Genomic DNA, 20,929 nt, shown 5'->3' with positions numbered 1-20,929 from the left:
TGTACGTGTTCCACTGGATACTCAAACAGAAGTGCAACGGCAGCAGTGATTGCAGAGACCAAGAGGACCATCGTTTTGCCTACAGCACCCATATTACCTGTAGTGAATCCTGAGAACCGAAGAGGCTGCTTCACTCCTAGCCTTAAGGGGAGCTGCAGGGCTGCCAGTTAGGGAGCAAAATGATCCTTTTATATGTAAACTTCTCCTTGATTTTCCAGATCAAATGTGCTATCTGTAGTGAGTAACACAGAATCTCATTACAGCATTTCACTATTTTTCAAGAGACACGCCAAGTGAAAGCCAACTTTGAAATCACATATTTTGGGGCAAGTGTCTGTGGAATAGCTCCTCCTCTCTAAATGATCATCTTCCTCCAGCCAGTGCACTACTCTTCCCCAAAGTTACACAAAGTGTTTGATGGCTGCATAATTAAAATAGCCTTAGGAGGAAGTTCCCAGAGAGATCCCCAAGAGATCCAAGTGCCCAAGGCTTACGGACTTTTCAGCCGAAGTTAAGAGCACACAAAGTCTTTGAAACAAATTCAGCAAGAACAAAGTCATCACAACCCCACTACAGCCACCAAAAAAATAAAAAGTCCCTTTCTCCCCAGTCACTCTTCCTGCTCTGTGCTTCTCCTAACAGAAATATGTGGGTAGTAAACCAAAGCCTCACCAGCAAATAGCTGATTTTCATGAAACACAAACTGCTTAGGTTGGTACGGTTTTGGAAAGTACCACTTGCAGCTGTCTAACCCATCCCTGCAGCACAACCCTATCTATCTTGTAAGCCAGCTGTGGAATCTGCTGTGCAAGCACTGGTTCACAAGGCTGTGCTCCTGGTGGCTGGAGGGCATAACCCCATTAGCTACCCCAAATTACACAACCCCTTCCCCAAAGTCTATCAGGACTATTCCTGCTAGCTTCCAGCTCCAGGGACAGCCTTGAAGAAATAAATGTGTTTACAGGAACTTGGGAGTGAGTCGACACAGATTTCAGAGGCTGCAGGGAGAAAGACATGGAGGTGGGTCCAACTATCGAGGATTGCAGTCTTACAGTTTGTTAGACTCATGCCCAAGATACATTATCACTGTAATTACAATAAAGCATCTCAGAGAGCGCAACGACAAAATGCTAGATCTTTATTCTACTGCAGTTGAGCTCAGAAAAGGAATAAAGAACACCCTGCTTTTCTGTGAATGGCAGGGCCCTGCCAATTCCAAGAGGGGAAAGTAGAAAGCTGTCTAGAAATGATTATGCAAATTTCCTTAGTGGCTTGAGGGGGGGAATGACATTAAGGTCATTTTGCAAGACCTTGAATATTTTTAATTCAAAATATGTATCACATTTTAATCAAACCAGCTCTGTGCTATTTCTATCCAAGTAATTTGCATTCTGGCTATGTCATGGGGGCAGTTATGAGTCAGCTAAGCTCTCTAATATAATAACTATCAGAAAATTGTGTTGCATTATTCATGTTAATTATGCTGAACCAAACACTGTGGACAGGAAAATGTATTTTCCTTTATGATTTTTTATTTTTTTTGCCTCGTAGAGATTTTAAGAATTGATTGGACCAAGTTTCTTTCTTAGGATTAAACCTTTCGGGCAACAGGGATGTCAAACATGCATATGCCTTTGCAAACAACAGGAGCTCAGCGTCTGGGTTTTTGTTACCTTCGGCTGATGTAGCTGCAGTGTATAGATTTCATTTCTTCTTAAACAGCTAAAATAAATAACAAAAGCCGTTGCCCTGAATTAACAGCACGTTCAGCATTCACAGATACCTGGAACATGCAAAGGAAGCATCTGCTAAGAGAAATCGATTTTCCTGGCTTGCCTCCACTCCAGTCACTCTAGTATTTTGACTTTTGTCTTAAAATTTTAAAAGACGACTTGCTTTTTCATGAATAGCCTTGTTAAGTATACCATCCACCCCATACCACAGGTATACAGGGACAGCTGTAGATATCTGTATAGGTGTCTCTGGAATGCAAATTAGCATGAGCCAAATCTGTATGATTTCACCTATAATACAGCTTCACCAGGAAGCTCTCGAAAAATGTCCCTCTGCTATACCCCATTCCCAACCTATGCATCCACCCATCCTTTCTGCATTTAGGCCACGCTCTTCATGCAGCCAATACAATAAAAAAAAATTAAAAGAGACTGCAGAAGGTGAAGATGTTCCTCATCTACCCCACCGAAGGTAGACAAGGGACAGTTTCCCTGCCCTCCCTGTCTTCCCACTGCTAGCTGTGACAGAGGTTTAATACACCTCGTCACATTTTATGTTCATTAAATAGTCATTACCCCGACATTTTTGTATCAGGTCTCAGTTGCACGGAACTAATTGCATGAGAAAATCCTGATGTAAAGTGTCAGAAGCAGGCTCAACACTCACATGTATTGTCAATAATCATTAGAAACTTCAGTGGATGGCAGACAAGAACATACAGTCAAATATTCTGATAGAATCAAGCAAATTCACAACTTCCTTTGTACAGGTGTTGGTTTTTTTTTAATAAACTCTTAGCCATTAATTTTTTCCTATATTAAGGATAATTCATTATGTTCCCTTGGTTGCTTGCACTCCAAGAAATTCTTCAAATTTCTAAAGAAGTAATCTATAAAAGCAACCTGGTCTAGAAGCTGGGCTGCTACCAGCTAGTGTTACCATCTCATCTGTAGGACAACACCTGTATTCGTGCTGTCAGAGCCTTATGACAGCAGCTTTCTGGAATGGCAAGGGAATTAATGGGTCAATGAAGACGTAGGAGAAGGTAAGAAAGGGAAGGATTTAACTCCCCACCTTGAATTTCACCACTGTGACAAGCCTCAATGAAGGAGTTAGTTACCAAATATTAACGTGCAGGGGCTGGGAGAGCTACTTTTAATTCCCGAAAACGGAGGAGGCTATGTTCCTTTTGCACACCAATCTATCAACAGCAAGTAACATAACAAAAAGAAATTTATCAACATAAAGTCAGCTGGTTCACAGCCATTTTGCTCCACATAATCTCAACAGCTCTCCAGAACCCCATTATCACCATATCCTTGAGGATGTCTAACATAAAAGACTATTAGCTCCTGTTGTAGGTGTAGACCTGAACATAACCACTGGCAGATTTATGCTGCTACAAATACAGCTGCTTGATCAAGACCATGATCAGTAAAACAGATTGATAGTCTGAGCACACTTAACCCTAAAGGGCAGAGTGATAATACTTAGTCTTTATTACAGTAATTTAAAAGGTATGCTTCGGATAATTATCATTGGAGGGTTTACATAATTCTAATTTGAGTCTCTGGTAAGTTTGCTAATTAAATATTTGCAGATCCAGAAGGATAACGTAGGCATCCTGCAAAAATTTTAGAGAATGTGTGCCATGGACAGTGTGTCGATAGGTGCCTTCAAAGTCAGAAAGCTCTCTTGAACAGGACAAAGCAATAAGGTACCTTGAGCTTGATTTGAGAAGGCTTTTAGGCGTGTTTTCCCACAGCTTTCACCAAGGAAACTTGCAACAACCAAGTTCCGCGTACAAACTTGCCTCTGAATCAAGTTTTAATGAATGTCTATTATCCTCATTTTTCAGAGCAGGCCCTGGGGACAGCAGGCAATTCTGAGTGCAGCATCACCACTTGTTTTTAAGAAATGCAAACTGAAGGTAATAAAACATTGAACTTGACATTCAAGAACCAATACACATGCCTATACTGACACATGTTCAGAAAAGACAGTTGCCTGAGACTCTCTTAGCTTCTGGAGAGACTGCTGGATTTAGTTTGGTATGAAAAAATTGTACCCAAAGTGAGACTGATTTTTGAAGTCAAGCTTGCTGGTATTTTCCCTACGACTCACTGTAATTACCTAGCAAAGCATCATCAGGAGACACCCCAATTATTCACTACACTACAACCTTAACTGTATTTAGAAGAAAAATGACTATTTGCTCACGAAGTTGCAAAAGGACGTGCCTCGAATGAAGCCTTGACACAGGTATGTGAGGCACAGCAGCTGGAAGAGTTGAAATAAATCTGTCCTCACTTAAAGCTACCAGGGCTGTGCCTGGGCTTCTGATTCCCTCTTTCTTTGGGAATACAGGCGCTGATGCTGCATACGCCTGCATAGGTGCTCCCTCAAGCAGTCACTAAGTGGTTGTCACTGCTTCTATTATTATATTTTTATTTAGTGTTTTGACCCTTGCTAGAGAACAATACTAGCTCATACCTGCTGTCTCCTCTCTGCTCCGTACATACCTGCGTGCCGTGTAGGTTCACAGGGGCACCGACTTCATGAGCCTGAATGGCAGCCAGCACAGTTACCCCCAGCAACCATATACCAATTATCAGGTCAACGGAAGACGTAGTAATTCTTCTTAAGGACTTGAATAACCTTTTTACCAGCTAAATAAAAAAAAGAAGGTCAGCCAATGCTAATTAAATATAATGCTGCTTTGTGCAGCAAAAGCAAAAGACGAAGCAGACCCGTTAATGAGCTAACAAAATCAAAATTAATGGTTTTATGTAACACTCCCCCCAATCAATTATTTTGCAATAAGCATCCCAGCACACAGCGAGTTACACAGGCAGCAGATTACCATGCTGTTGTCAGTGTAACCTAAGAATCCATCCAACAAGTGGGGCGGTAAGCAAGGAACAAGGTCCTGCACATGGCTGAGACACTGGCAAACAGGGCAATTCAGAAAGTATCTTTGTCCTGCTAGTTCACATCCCATTGCCTGTTTAATTGCTTAGGGTTGATTCCTATTACACAGCACCATCGATTACATGTACAAAAACATCTGAGATTTCAAGCACTAGCTGTAAATGCTCCTGAGATGGGTGTCTGCACCAACCACAGATGACTACGAGATATTTTCACATTGCCTACAGTACAGTATTGCATCAACAATAACTCCCCTAGATATTTATAATTCCATTAAGCCAGTAAGAGTAAAAATTCATGAGTCGGTATTTATGTAATTTTCATCACTAGAAGAAATAAGAGTTTCCTCCAGGATTTCCTAGGCTTGTCTGTAGTGTTAGAGCCCTTCAAGTCTGCCCCAGGTTGCGTTGCCCTTAACCTAGACCTTAGCTCATGAAGCCAAACACACAGACTGGCTGTACCACGAGCAGCTGGGGTTTAGATGGCTGAAGTCTGGTCTGTTTTAAGGACTCTAACTTCCTGGGTTTGGGGAAAAAAACTTTAGAGCTCTTACAGAAGTGTAAAGGCATGTCACAGGGATGCATATGGACAAGCTTTTAGGACTACTCTTAACTTTCAGATAAGCTATTCAGCACCTTCGAGTCTAAACCTGTTAATAAATTTGGAAGGTGCTTTGCAAGCATTCAAATAAGCAATAATCGTGACTACAAAGACTGCTGAAGAGCAGCATCAAATATCAGATTTGAGAGGAACTGAGCTTTATTTTTTTTTTCCTACTGCACAGTCTGAGCTTCCTGCCTCACTGAGAGGATGCCGGAAATTTGGGCTAAGTGGCACACTACTGAGGCTGTCGAGCTGGGACCTGGAGGCTCACAAGGTCTTCCTCTCCAGTGCAGAGAGTGCACCTGCGACCTTTGGCACAACTCATGCAGAAACCCTCTCCTCCACAATAGGACCTCGTTTGCTACAGGTCAACCCTGCTGGCCTGCAGTACAAAGGTATATGACAAACACATGTAAGTGGGGGTTTCTTGTCCATTTTGATTACTCCAGGGAAAAAAAAATATCTTTTTTAACTTGATTTTTCACTCATACCTAACCCTCCTCAAAAAGAAAGAAATTCTTGGCTAAATGATGATGAATTTACAATGGGAAGCTATATATCCATCTTTGAGTACAGAAGGTAGTACAAAGTGCAAAAACAAAACTTCTACATCAGTCTTAGTTCACAAAGATCGAGTTCACTGCATCCATCTCCACTCATTGTTCTCTCTATAAATCTCCTTTGCTGAGAATACCAGGTTTCCCAGAGGCATCATTTACTGTTACAAGGTCCATTCTTCAGCTGATTTTGTGCACACAATTATTCCAACCTAGGAAAGGGATTGGATTTTTTGCCTTTTTTTTTTAAAAAAAAAAAAAAAGTTTGCAGCTCAGTTTTTCGAATAACCCAAAGCTTTAAACAAATTTAAGAACAAATTGAACTTAAGTCATCCAGCTCCAGATCCCATTTATAAATCTGAAAAAAATCTAACAATTCCTTTCCCTCCTCCGTTTCCTTTGGTATTTACAAAACACAGAGACACTTCACCTAATTCAATTCATATCACACTTAATATTTCCTAACTTCCTCAAAAAGTTTTCTGAATACTTCTATCCCACCACCGCCCTCCCACCAGTTTCCCTTCTCCCACTGCTCACTGCAGCCAGGGCAAGCAGCCACAGCAGAACCCATGCCATAAGCTCTCATCTGTGAATGGGTTGATTTAGGTTTCCAAGTGTAGATTTCTCTACATTTTTGTTCCCTTCATGGTTTCAAGATGCATGCCTCAACTGAAAGCTCCTTGTGGCGTTGACTATTTATTTAGATAATAAACTCTGAGGCAAAAGCATTTTATAAGTACTTATCCAGCCAGGCCAGATGGGACAAACTTTGGAATTCTACCAAAATAAAATGACTTAAAAAAAAGGTTTCATTCTCTGCATCTCATTACAGCCAGTTTCTCAATGTACCGGTGGCTGCTGTGGATGAATAGCAGCACAAAGTTTGCTTTCCCATCAGAGTGAACTGAAAACGTGTGATTTTCTTTGTGCCGTGACCATGTAAACACACAATTACTGCTAACAGCGACCGGGAGCTGCAGGATATACGTTTACCTTTCCGAGCACTGCGGTGCACCTCTGTCCAGAGGAAAGCAAGAAAACTGGCTGGTGTTGCTGAAGAACTGCAATTTGGAAAGCCCAACGGTGGTTTCAAGAAGCAAGCTTCCCTGCAGGAGACAAAGATGAGATGTGACAATTACTGCAGAACCATCTATCGGAAGGAACACTCAACAACCTAAAAACGTCAGCTCTTGTCATGTTACTGACACTGCCGGTGATTTTAATTGCCTTTTGTCCTTCTCAAGTGAGCAATAGAGAGGACAGGTGGAATATTAGATTTTAAGTCCCTGGAAGTTTAGTCCAACAAACATAAAACAAATGTAAAATCCTTGTCGTGTCCTTTGCAGCAAGTGAGGCTGTGAATGAGCAACTTCACAAAGGCATGGCTGGGAGGAAAACTTTTAGTAGGATAACTTTTAGTGGGATAGTTTTGTCCAAACCCCCTTAAAATTACAACACGACCATGTTCTGTTTCCAAAACCTTGACCATTGGCACTGTTTGAAAACAGGAGGCAAAGAAACTGCTCTGTGAAGCTTGTGTTGCTTACCACATCTGTCACAAAAAGCCACAGAGTGAACCAGGGAATGGCGAAGGAGAAACCAGAAATTAGCAATTTTCATAACCAGATTTTATATTTTTCCCCCCACAACCTGTAAACTTAACATTTTCTATCAAGTTTCCAAATGTATTCAAACCTCAAAAAAAGAGTTTAAACATTTCCTAACAGAAAGGCGTTTTCTGTTCCGAGGCGATGTGTTCTTTAAGCCTCACAAAACCCAAGACTGAGTTTAGATTTGATGGCATCATTTTGTAAATCCTTTGTGTTGGTCGATTGCCTTGGGCATCTGCACTCGTAATTCCTCATACAACTGTGTTGCAGCATAGCTGTAGTGCAATAAGATTTGCACGCATCCTTGTGGCACTAAACCTTTCCAGTATTTACTTGGAAAGAATGCATTTCCAGCATCAGTTCAGTGATTCCTCCCGTGCTGTCAGGGCATCCATCACTGATGAGTACGCTAGCATAAATCCCTATAAAGTTAGAGAAACTCAACCCTGAAAGCAAATATCTGAGCAGACAGCACCAGGATCTCCCAGACCACCGCAAAGCACATCCCCCTGGCAAGCTGCTCTTCAGGAATCTGGCAATGGGCAGGCTCACGAAGAGAAAACTCTGGGAGATCTGTCTATTAAGGCCTGCCGTGTGGAAAATCGTATTCAGATATATGGAAAAGATGCACGAAGCTTTCTGTTACACTGCCTGACAGTTGAAGCTAACTGAAGCTCTGTTACCGTGAGGATCAGCGATGGCTCCAGCTGGTTCCAGTTTAAAGCAAGTTTACTGGTGCAGGGAGGGCTCACTGACAACAGCTACGACCCACAGCAAAGCGTGACATTTCATTTTTAGGGGATCAAGCATTCCCAATGTTGGTACACTACCTGAGCAGAGCAGGGGGAAGATGCATTCGTCACAACTGAACCAACATTATTCTGGGTGGCAACCCTCTGGAAGTCTAAAGAGAATAAATTAAAGAGGAGTTAAGTATACACAAGCACAGAAAATACATTTTGTAAGTATCTGCATAGAGGTGTATGGCTTTTCATAATCTTTAGCATGTGATGCTCACATATCAGAGGTTTCTGCCCTTCTAGCAGCAAGAGGCAAAGCCTTCCAATTCCTCAGCTGCTGCGGTTTATTCAGCTTGGTCTGTTATCCTAAACCACAGCACGAATGCAAGACGACATGAACTGCAAGGAGTAGACACACAGTGAGCTTGGAAGGAGAGCTGTGAGCAGTAAAACCTGAAAGCTCTGGAGCTAAACCCAATAAAATGTGCTGCCCCTTTCAGGATTTGCAGCCTAATGGAAAGGTTCCCGTTGACTTCAGTGAGCTCCAGGTCATGCCTGGGGCTTTTACAGGAATCCTGGCTCCCAGTGCCCACGTCTGGCCTGAGTTATACAGGGCGCTGAGGTAATTTATCCAAATAACCTGGCAGGCCAAAGGTGGTGGTCCTGGGAATCAATCCCCCTCAACCATCCCTTCCAACTACGTTACTGAAGCACTAAATACCAGGCACAACGTGCTGGAAGGGTAAATGATGTACAAAAGCTGTTAAGTCTCGGCAGATTTTTGAACAGTCCTCAAAACTGAAGAGAGAAAAGCATAAGAAGAGTCTTTTTGCCAGTTTTCAACCCTGTATACACTGCAAATTCAGCTTACTGTTCCTGAAAGGGAAGGAACGTGGATGTTTTAGCATCAGCTGGAAAGTTCAGAAGGATTTGGTGGGTTCACATCTTGAATGGGAAGAGCCAGCTCACACAAAAGCATCCCACACCACATCGGCTTTTGTTCCAAGTCACTATGCCCAACTCTGTCTAGACAGACACACGTACAATTAAAAAATAAGTAAAAATAAAAATAAAAATAAAAAAATACACTCAAGATCTTAAAGAAAAACCATTCAACTGTACAGGATTCCCTTGAAAAGGCTTAAGATTGGACGATGTTTTTGAACAGACAGACTACTCCGGGAAAAGCAGAGACATAAGTTTGAGAAGAAAGGTGTCTGGCTTTAAATTTATTATTTCCCCTGCCTGGTAATGCCTTCAGAAAAGTTGGAAAGTTGGAGGAATCTTTAGCCTTTGCAAAGGAAGTTTCTGCCGCTCAGGATGCTTTGTCACATCAACAGAGGCAACTCATTGCATTTCTTTCCACACAGAGCAGTGAATCTATGGCATCAAGAAAACGCTCACCAAAAAAAAAGTGAATTAAACCTAAAAATGTTGTTTGGAGACAGCAATATAATATCTACACAGCTCTTTAAATCTCAGGAGCTTTACCAAGCTGTGGGTGGGGCAGACTGAGAACATTTATGACGTGCTTTAGCATCAGGCTTTAAACCAACTTTGAAATTTCAAGCTTGTTTTTCTTTCCACTTGAAATACAAATGTTATTCCTCCTTTTTACAACTTCTTACTCTAAAAGCTGCAGAGTACAGTCAGCACCTAAGGCTTCTCTGTCCACTGAACCAAACCTTGGATGGCGGCTAACAAATTCATTTTGACAGCAGTGGTATCTACAAAATAAGGACACCGTCATTTATTTTATAGATAGAGGAGAAAGTGCTTAAATTTCCCAGCAAACTAATAAAACAAATCCCGCTTCTGATCAGTTCGAGTGAAGAGCCAAGTGATTAACCATCACTTTGAATGAACACCTTTATTCCTGGGACCTTGGGCTGTCCTAGGACCCAGAGAACAGGACAAAACCTCAGCTTTTGGAGAAGAATTAGACTCCAAGAGGCTCTGAATTAAGGCTTACCTGCAGAACACACCAAAATGGTGTAGGATGGAAGGCAGAAATGCAAGTTATTACAGCTATGCAGGTGCAATGCGCACAACTCACGGCCCCTAAGGAACGCAGTGGGATGTCTGGCACGCAGCGAGCAGCAGGTCACATATAGTCCTGCGATAAATGTTTCATTTCCTTGACATTTATTACCAAAACTGTAGCAACAGCTTGATTTCTTTTCCTCGTCTCTCCTCCACGCATGCTGAGAACTTCTCCAAAGTTACTCATGCAATATATTTCTGGAGGTTAATTCGGGACAAAAATCCCAGGAAGCAAATAGCACAGAAACTACCAACATATTCCTTTTTTTATTGTTTCTGACAATCAGTAGTAAAATGTGTTGCTGCTACCTAGGGAGCCAGTTCTAGCATTACTCATTTTACATTAGGGTCCAGAAGAATAAATCCTTCCAGAGCTCTTGCTGGCATTAAGCTGAAACATAAGTCTAGATTTGTAAAGGAAATGTATTAAACAGATGAGACAGCAGTAGAATACAGATTTAAAGGAGAAGAGAGACATATCTTCCTGCCCTGTATACTATTAAAGAACAAACAGAAGGGAACCACATGGAAACAGCTGAGCTGCAAATAAGCATCAACTAATACATAGATGCGTCACCCTAAAAGGAAATAAATCTCTGTATTTCATCCTGTTCTGCTTAAAATCTGGAAGCTTCTGCAAGAGCAGATCAAGCGGTCCAGGAGAGCACCCACACGGTTTGGATGGGAACTGCCCAAATCTTGTTTCCTAAAGAAAAGGAGAACACAGGCAGAATACAAAGTTCTCTTTTCAGCATGAAAACAGTGCAGGATTAGGACTTTGTCCTCCTGGACAGGTTGCAGGAACTTGTAGGGGAGAAGCACAAAGAAAATAAAAGGCAAGTACAGTTCGAGGATTACGTGTAGAGGTTTAAGTACACCTTCTGGGCACAGCAAAAAACAACTGGTGGACCACAAATGCCTTTTTTTGTTATCGTTAAGTTCACAGGGCCACTTCACAGCCACAACCCAGCTGGTTTTGCTGCAGTGCTAGACAAAAAAAAAACACTACAGCAAAGAGAAAAGATAATCCAGCTGTACAAGCAGGGAATGGAAGTCAGGAGATGTGGCAGCTTTGGTATTTAGCTCTGCCAGGTATTCCCTGCGTGCTCCACAAAACATGGTTCCAGCATTAAAGCAAGAGAACATTTTTTCCTCAAATATCTCTTCGTTTCAGAGCCTGTAGGACCACTACAAAGCCCAGCCACACCAGGGTTTAGCCCCTACTAGTACTTACGCTATAAAATCATAAACTTGACCACTAAACTTGGAAAAAGTATTTTGTCACGAAGAATCAGCATGACTTGGGTACAGACAACAGAGCAGAGATGCCCAGAACGTCCCAGGGATGCTATGAAGCCACAGTGCATATTTTTAAATCAATTATCCTGGACAATTTTATGAACAGCTGCAGAGATCAAGTAAACTGTACTCTCTAGGTTTACAGAGAGCGGGCATGAAAATTGTATGGAAATAGGGTAATCAGAGGGGTTTTTTTCATTGTTGTCACTGCACAAAGCTGGAAAGTACTCCATTAACCTAGGCTCCAGGTGCAGCAAACCCTGTTTGAAGTACGGAATCGGGACCATTATACCCTTAGGCAACAGAGCTGGCTAAAAAGCTTCAGCAGACCTGCACAACTATTTAGCAGCACAAAGCAACTCCTAACCACTGTCCCCAGAGTTCGTGTAAGAGATGCTCATGTGACAAGCAAGCTAAGTGCTCAGTGTTGAAGCCCTTCTGACACGTATTTTGATCATAGGCAAATTTGTTCTAAGTATCTAAAGGTAAACATAATAGCAATAAAAGTCTACAGGATTTAAGGTGTCCAAAGATTAGAGTTTAGAAGAGTAAATAAAAGAAATCAGAGGTCTCGAAAGGATTTGATTTTACTTCTCAGTACTCCTTACAAGGTATTTGGTATTGCCCAGTGCAGGTGTAATCGCTGGCTGCTTCTTCTTTCCCATTCAGTGCATCCTGAGGCTCCTTTTCTATTACGATCAAGCCTGCTGCAGGAGAGAGAAGCCCTACCCTGCTAACACTGCTCCGGCGTGGCCGCAGGGTTTGCAGCAGCAGCTGTTGGAGCACACAAGTGCTGGCACTGCCGCTGCTCCTGAAACAAGGACTTCAGCTAATGCATCCACAGGCTTTTTTGGTCTCTTAGGTGAAAGGCTCATTTCAGCTTCCTCACGTGTTAGTTATCCACTCCTTGCATTCATTCGTACGTCAGCCCGTAACAGACAAGGATACACGCCTCTTACCATGAAGAGGAAGCTCGAGGGGCTGCACCGTGCTGCTTGCATACAGGCAGGCAGATTATCACTCCCAATCCCCTCCCCACTGCAGAGCAGAGGGAAAACCAGCACGGGACAAAGAAAGGTCTTCAAAATCAGCACATCTTTGGGGCCTGATTAAAACCCAGCTCAGATGCTGCAGCATTTCCTTGCCTGTCACACGAGGCTGCTCCACACAGCTGTTTGAGCAGGAGAACAAAATCAAATTGCCTGTGCTGCCCAGGCAAAGGACGTGAAAAACCACCCTGGCTGTCAAGGTGGAAAAAAAGATCTAGTCCGTGGTGTGCCAAGGGCTGGAGCCGTCATAGGAAGCATCGAGCCCAGAGGAACAATTACAGCGTGACAGATAACACAGCGGTACTGCACCCACAAAGGAAGCTGAAGAAGAGGTGGGAGCTGGATGCTGGGGGAGAGGTGGCAGCCTGGGTTACATCAGCACGCCTCAGGAGATCACCCGCATGTCTGCGGTGCACGAGTCTCCCCCAGCAGAGCACAAACGGCGAGCAGGGAGGTTTGCAAGTCAGGCTGACAGCCCAGTGCAGGCCCTGTGGTGACAATATCATCTGGGCTAGTCAGCTAAGGCTGCCCAGGGCTGAAAGCTGATCTGCAGACCTTCAGCGCATCAGATGAATTGTACTTCAAAAGGACTTGATCCAACCCTCCTTAAATAATTGTTGTTTTTTCTCCTGCTGTTAATAAACATTATCTGCAAAGCCTTTTGGATGACTGCCCTTCCAGAAGTTTTATAAAAGAGTCACCCAAGCCAAGGCAGCACACTGGAAGCAGTGGCTGAAATGCAGTTCCAGGGAGTTCAGAACCAACAAGCCAACCAAAACTAGAAGTACACAGACCAAGAATGTGTTTCCTCACAAAAAAGGACATCTCTTTTCTGGCTACAACAGCAGAAAGGTGGTTCTAATAAGCTGACATAAATCATCAGCTTTTGATGTGATGTTGATTAGCAATCCTTCCCCATCCATTCCTTCTTCCCCTGCAGCCCAAGTGCAGCATCCTCTACCAACACTCACAAGTGGCAGAGCAGCTTGTCGAGCCCACAGTGCTTGTTTGTGACCATTTAAGAGCAAAGATATTCCCGTGATATCCCAGACAGGCCAAAAGAAGAACAACCTGGCAGCCAGCTAACCCAGGCTCTGTGCAGGACTTGAAGATCTCAGCACGGCACCACCGCACACGCACAGCTTGCACATCCAGTTTCACTGGGCTCCTTCCAAGGGGAACACGCGGAGTTAAGCATTCACACCACATCCTGCAGAAAAAGGTGCTTTCCCCATCCTTTCTACTACGAAATTCTGAAGTGTTCATTCACATTTAGAGCTTGGCACGGGAAGAGAAAATCCAAGGCTTGTCTATAGCTCAAGATGTCTGTGTGGGTGAGAAATCCATCATCACTTTTACCACCTGCTCTTGGAGGCCAGACCCAGTGTGGATCTTGAACATAGCAAGCACTGCTCAAGGTCTTAGCGTGATCTTCAGCAAATCTTTACTATCTCGTCCATCAGCCACATAACTGAGATAATGCTAAATTCATCTCTGTGCCCTGCAGGAACGCACAGTGCTCTCTTATAGAGGACTTCTAAAAACACAAAAGCTTGTAAACATTTGATTTGTTTTCAAGTCTTGTTCAACGCGAAAGAAACTTGTCTGTAGCACCGAATAATACGCTGCGTACCTGAGCGAGGCAAATCTGAGCAGTAAGCTGTTTATCAACGTGCTGCTCTAACAGCTGGATTCTCTATGAAAAAGCTGAATTTCAAAAATCACGATATTTGAGACCGTATTAGAACCAATACAGATCTATTAATAGAGAAATGAGAAACATCCCATGGAATTTCATCCGGATTCCATGAACTGAACAGGGGACACTGAATAGTTTAGAGAACGTAAGCAATCCAAAGACAAATAAAACAAACGCTACTGCTTAAGTGTTCCTAAAAAAATAAAGATTCTGCTCAAGGGGGAAATTATAAGCCCAAGTGCTTCAGTTACTCTCAGCAGAAACTCGTATATTAGTCAAAACTTAGCGTATTTCCAGCCACTGAGCTGTGTTGCACATAATTACAGGGCGGGGATTCAAATCCACTACATTTGCTTCACTTAATCCTATATAACGTTAATGTGGCATGGCACACACAACATTTATCGTGAGAAAACAGATTAGGAGTCCCCTGCTACAATAATAGTCCAAACGACAGCGGTGTTTTACCATCACACTACATGAATAGCGGCCACGGGTGATCATAAAGAAGATTTGCAGGTACGAGGGAGTACCCATTACGTCTGCATCCAGCGCAAGTCCACGAGGGCTGAACTACGTAGGGAAGGTATCAAAAACGGAGCTCCAGACAAGAAAGGGTTTCCTCTTTTCCACCAGGAATAATCATTTGCAACCCAATGAAAAATTTCACGCAAACTGAAATGAAATAGTTTGTTTCCACTTGAGTTGGAGAAGGCTGCATTTGTTATTTAAGCAAAGCCTCAAGATTAGTCATTTTAATTGAAATACTTGTTGTAAAAACTGTTAACGATGGCAAAATTGAAACTGTTTTTGTCTGGCACCTAACACGTGAACCACACACTTGCCTGAAGACTGCCATAAAACTGAAAAATAATCATGGCAGAAAAAGATAACAAGTCTCCAAATGTGTCTACACCTGCTGAAAGAAGCTTCACTGACACAACTCTAAACACAGGCCAGGTTACCAAATTCACTCATACTTACATAAATACTTCTGGGCTATTTAGATGCCAGCATTTAGTTTTCAATTGCTTTTTTAATGAAACCTCCTTCCAAGTCTTGACACAACAGATTATTCCTTGATAGGATGAATTAAGGTCTATACAGTCTCCTGAAGCATCACATTTAATGACTATTTACTTCGAGCCAGGGTTGTAAATTGTTCCGATTCAGACTTGATACACCCATGCTGTTAGAGAGCTCAAATATTCTCCTAATATCGCAGCAGAATCTCATTAACCTGCTTGTTTAAAGGTATTTATCCTTTTGACTCATCCGCTGTGCTTCCTTTATAGTCCTTTAAGTTTAATTTAATTTCTACTGGGGATAAAGAAGGCGGCTGGGGGAGACTGGTCACATATTCCGACTGCATTTCCTTCTGGCTGCAGCTGCTGACACCCGTTTGTGGCAGACACCTGTGCGCAGCATCCCTGCTGGAAGTGGAAGCTCTTGGAAGCTGCTCCTACCCAGCACCAGCACCAACCGCTCACAAAGCAGCCCCTGCAACACAGTTTAAAAGGAATTCCTTGAGCAGCATTACAGAAATCACCGAGGGAAGGCTCCAGCCACCCTCCCAAGCTGGCATTTACAGATTTTATCTGCAGCTCTAGTTGTTTGCATTGTAATGTCGCCGGTTTAAGGAGCTACACAAAGCTTTACAACCGTAGGAATAAACAGCGCGTTGGGGCTTTATTTCCTCTTCTTTCCCCAGCTGGCAATGCTGCTGAGGATAAAAGGATTAATGCACAATTACTCCTGACATAAAGAGATGGGGAAAAGACCCAGACCCTCTACCTGCAGCGAGCAGTGCCCGGTTTGAAGCCCACCGAGGACACCAGAAGCCTTCCTCCTGAACACCTGGACAAGTTATTAAGAAAACGCTTCCAAGCACTCCATCCGCTGGGCAATGCCTGCCTGCCTCAGAGCACATGCGATACAGCCCGACCTAACCATGCTGGACAGGGGAAATTCACAAGCAAGGTTTGCTGTGGTGCTGAACGCGAGCTGCTGCTCCAAAACTGTAGGCCAAGCAGATCTTTTATCTGCGCAGCAACGCGATCACTGGTGGAGCGTTTTACAGCCTCCAAAGAGGTTCTAGGAACAGCGACAGGTCAGCAGTTTTTTCCTCGAGTCACTCTACTGTGAATTAATACAGTTTAATGAAGTTAGCGATGTGCTGCAGCGGATGGTTCAATGGGTTGTATTTGAAGTTCAGCTCTCTCTAGGCTTCGGTTCGACTTTGTCCACAAGAGCACAGCAAACACAGAGCACGCTGAGCAGACAGCACTGGTCCCGAGGTGCTGAGCCTTCCCAGTTCTCCTTTCCCCGAAAATAAATGTGCTGAATGTGTTCCCAGCCTTGCCAAAGGCAGTGAATGAGGTGATAAATGTTAGGGAAGTAGCTGTGCTATTTACAGCGAATTCATTATTAGCATCAAATAACACATTAACATTTGTTTTATTAATGGAAAAATAGAGCTTAATAACCTCATCCATTGCTAGCAGAGCAATGCAGGGCTTAATCAAAATTGTGTTTCTTTCAGACATTTGTTTAATCAGCAAAGCCGACCGTCCTATACTTGGGCTAAACAATTTTATCTGTAATCACTAAAACTTACTATAAAACTTACTATATCCCCTTCATTACATGCTTTCCCTCCAAAGTAATACCTCTGCAACGTTTAATTATGCAGTACATTACAAATCCATCACCTTTACAGCAGAAACAGGTGTATATGAAGAACTTCTTTCATTGCGAGCACGAATAGTTTTATTGTACACAACCTAAATAATGTAGCATGTTGGTTGAGTTAGTTACTCGGCAAGATTATTAGATTTCAAGACTCGTATCTTTTAAAAAGGCTGTCTTTTAAAGCTCAGCTTGCATTAAAGACACAAGCACATACTGCATTTTGACAGCTGTGCTGTCTACATACATGTCTACTTCCATGCCTACAATGTGAGCGGACACCCAGCATCCAGCAAGCTTCCTGGCATCCAGGTGGCTGTAATTAAGTGATCTGGGAATGGTTTCCTTCAGAAAAATAAAAATAATAACTTAAAGAAGATGCTGCACTAATTGGAAGCCCCTCATCAGCAATATTTGGTTCCCCTCTTTGGGGCGGCCTTTGTGTCAAGCTGCTTGGTCTCTAAGCGCAGCCTTCACTTGTGAAACAGATAAATCACACACCACCACTTCCTTATGGGGGATCTTAAAAACAAATGCTCAAAAACCAACCCAACTACTCTTGGATTGAGTGTCTCGTTGCTAGAGATGATAAACTAATAGGATTTCTACCCTACCACAGACTTGTGCTTCGTATAGGTGGTTGCTCCACGTAGCCTCTGTGGGATCTGCGGGACCAAGAGCAGAAGCGAAGCCTTCTGTGCTCTAACCCCAGTTCCTCAACCGTCCTGAGCTGAAAACTAAGCCAAGGCAGACTTCAGGTAGGACACAGACTGAGAGGTTTGGGGTTCAGTAAGGAAAAAGCAACATTAAAGGTCTGCCTTCGAGACCTGGGGACGCTCAGAAGCTTCAAAGGACAGGTTAGATGTACAGCCTCAAAACAACCTTTCAGGAGCCCCTCAAGCTTTATTTTTTCCATCAAAAGGTAATAGAAACTTTATTTCCGATGTAGCACAGGAAGGGAAGAAAAGGGCACAGAGCTAAAACCTTCCAGTGTGGAAAAGGAGGTTGAAAAAAAAAAAAAAAAGACAAGACTTATCTGCAGGGTTTGTAATCATTTCTGGCTTCCTCTCATCCTGTTCCAAGAACTGATCCAGGCTACGACCTAACCCTCCAGACTGCTCTGTTTTACACTCTGCTTCCCACTTCCTTACATGATCCCCAGAAATAAGCACCGCAGAGCACGCTCTGACATCGCCTCTAAAACACCTTCTGCTGGGAACTGTGCCAGGGTACAGCTTTCAGAGAGCTTTGGGGCTATTTCTGCCCGTACCGAAGCTGCTTTATTTTACAAGAGCACATGAAAAGGGATTTTGGATGACAGAACTTAGCCCCAGTAGAGAGAAAGTTTCTGAAGTTTGAAAACAGATGATTTTAAATGCCCCAAGAGGATATTTCAAGAAAAAAAAAGCACTGTCTTTAACAAAATGTTTGCATGCTATTTTGAAGGCACTCCCTCCACTGTTACAAACCCTCAATTTCATGAAGCAGATATTAAAAGAATTTGCACGTATATTCCAAAGGTAAAATAAATCCACATCTCTGCTGTTTTGGCCTCACCGGACTACAAGACATCCACCTGGGACACCAAAAATACAACCTGCAAAGGCTTTGGGAACAGAAGTTTAATTGCAGCTGCATTTTCCATTTCCATTCCAGCTGTGTCTCTGCTTGCTTACAGCAGGGCTTAGGAAAGAAGGCGGATAAGACAATAGGGACTCCCAGACTACTTCCAGCTCTGTCCCCACCCAGCAGCCTCAAGCAGTGACTTAAGAACAACAGGGCAACACGACGGTTCACATCTGAGATACAGAAAAAATATTTACACATTTCTTCCGTGGCCGTAAGACCAAGCCATTGCTCTGTACAGCAATATCTGTGCGGAGCATTGCAAAGCCTCACCCCATGACTGCTGAAATTAGAACTCCCCGCCTATGCCGAAGGACTCCAGCTGAAAATGTCCTTTAGACGGGTTGCAAATAATGCACTTGAAATAACTTCTTCCTGTGCAAGGAGATCAGATATGAGTTGTCTCATGGCTGAAATCATGCAGCTCCTGCACTCACAAGTCCATTGCTCCACATGGGCCACCTCTCAGCTTTTTCGGTTAACTTGGAAGCCAGGAAAAAAATAAAGAAATATGTAAAGACAGATTGCTGGTTGGCCTAATTTCTTTGTCTTACTATGAGATCTAGCTTAATTCTGAAGCTCCACCCAGAAGTACTTTTATAAAATGCATTTGTGTTTCAACATCTTGCCATACACACTTCCTCCTTGGACACCAATTTTAGTTATAAAGAAGCTGTCTTAGCACGAGGCCCAGTGACATGTCTCAGCCAAGTCCGGAGCTATAATTAAAACTTGCAGGGGAGGAAGGTAGGTGACATCAGGTGACATCAGGCTTCCAGCCGCTCTTTTTAATACATTGCTCCTGCTGAATGCAAAAGGCCACGTGCAATGCAAGCAGCATGCTCCTGCTCCATCCTGCCCGTGCCTTTTAAGAAGGAACGCCTGCTAACTGGCGATTAACCACCTTCTGCCAAGGTGCACGTACCAAGTGGCAATGTGATTGCTACCCCTGTGATAAGAAAATATGTTATTTATGCTACAAGTCTCTGGCAAGTCTGCTTTGCACAGCCAGAGGGAATGGTTTCAGGCCCTCGGACCGTGTGCTTCATTTGCAAGGAAGCGGGGAGTTTCAGGATTCACCAGTGTTGCCAACTTTTGCAACCACAGCCTGAGGTTTTCTCCCCTCACTCCCCTCTGGCTGCAAAGAATCAATGCTTTTATGAAATAGTTTCAAGTCCTCAATGTTTGCAAATAAAAGGATAAAGAGGTAAAGACTGGAGCTATTGCACAACAGAGAGGCAGTTCGTGATCCACATAAACATCACTCAGAATGGAAAAGGATGGACAGTGTTAAAAATCACATTCCCAAAGCTGTTGCTAGATCAGCTGCAAAGTCAAGAATACACAAGCTCAGGTTGGCTCAGCACCATCCTGAATGAAGCAGTAATCATGTACTAAAAGGTCTTTCTTGCCCATCTTTCCTCGCTGTCTACAGCCCTGCTGGCTGCCCATGTCCCCAGGCAGTGTCTTCAACAAGGGGCTTGTTCCAGCCTGCTTCCAGAAGATGAAACCACAGGCTTAAGTGGGTTTCTGGATTTCTTAGGAGCTTTCCCATTCCCTCACCCCTGTGCTATTATTTGACACTTAAATATTTGCACAACAAACAAGCAACAAAGAGGAACTCAAGCTGATAGATTTAATTGTACACAACAATAGACCCAGAGCAGATAATGTCTCACCAGGAACATTAGACATCCCAAATTAAATTTGTTTGCGTGTTTTCTCACACTTACATCCACAAACAATTTGAAATTGGCCCGGGACTGACAGCCGGAAAAATAACCTTTGTGTCATACAAATCACAAAACCTTAAGCAACTTCATTGTTTCCATACTCATAAAGCAAATGAGAAAATAGCTGGCTGCTCACTTTTACTGAAACCTTTGCTTGTGCACAGATCCCAGAACTCGTGGTCAGCCGTTAATATGGACAGGAGCTGATAGGACAGCAGATCTTTACAATGGGATTGATAAGGATAATTAAGATCCTTAACTGTGGCAGTCAAGGAATAGTGTCTTTCAGAATAAAGTGTATTTCCCTGTTTTATCTGATAAACAACAGGTCTCTTCCCTGGATAGGATATTAGGTGGAAGTCCAGTGAATAATATCTAAACAGGAGAAGGCTTCTGTGCGCTTTAAGGGCCAATTTTCTCTTACATCTGAAAGCAACATTAATGTTTCCTCTTAATGGTCCATCGCTTTTTCACTTTTGCTTAGTCCCCTAGCTCCATCTAGCGCCAAAACGAAACAAAAAGCCTTGTTCTTTGAGCAACCTAAATAAACCTAGTCCTCGAAGTCCAAGCCAAAGGAAAAACAATTTGCTTCGTGCCAAGTTCTGTAACTGTGT

General features: G+C 43.0%; 1 long non-coding RNA gene across 1 annotated transcript in view; it reads right to left on the bottom strand.

Moving 5' to 3' along the window:
* LOC106046254 (uncharacterized) overlaps positions 1–20,929 on the bottom strand; it is a 237,577-nt gene that overhangs the window by 126,399 nt on the left and 90,249 nt on the right. Inside the window, exons 26-28 of the long non-coding RNA XR_010826660.1 lie at positions 8,269–8,342; positions 6,822–6,934; positions 4,257–4,403 (exon numbers count right to left, since the gene is read on the bottom strand). This is a non-coding gene — a long non-coding RNA (uncharacterized lncRNA). The remainder of the gene's footprint in view (positions 1–4,256; positions 4,404–6,821; positions 6,935–8,268; positions 8,343–20,929) is intronic.

This window comes from Anser cygnoides, chromosome 26, assembly GCF_040182565.1.
Source record: "Anser cygnoides isolate HZ-2024a breed goose chromosome 26, Taihu_goose_T2T_genome, whole genome shotgun sequence".
In the NCBI taxonomy this organism is placed as follows: domain Eukaryota; kingdom Metazoa; phylum Chordata; class Aves; order Anseriformes; family Anatidae; genus Anser; species Anser cygnoides.
The sequence above is the reverse complement of the archived record's forward strand: the minus strand, read 5'-3'. Positions and strand labels throughout refer to the sequence as shown.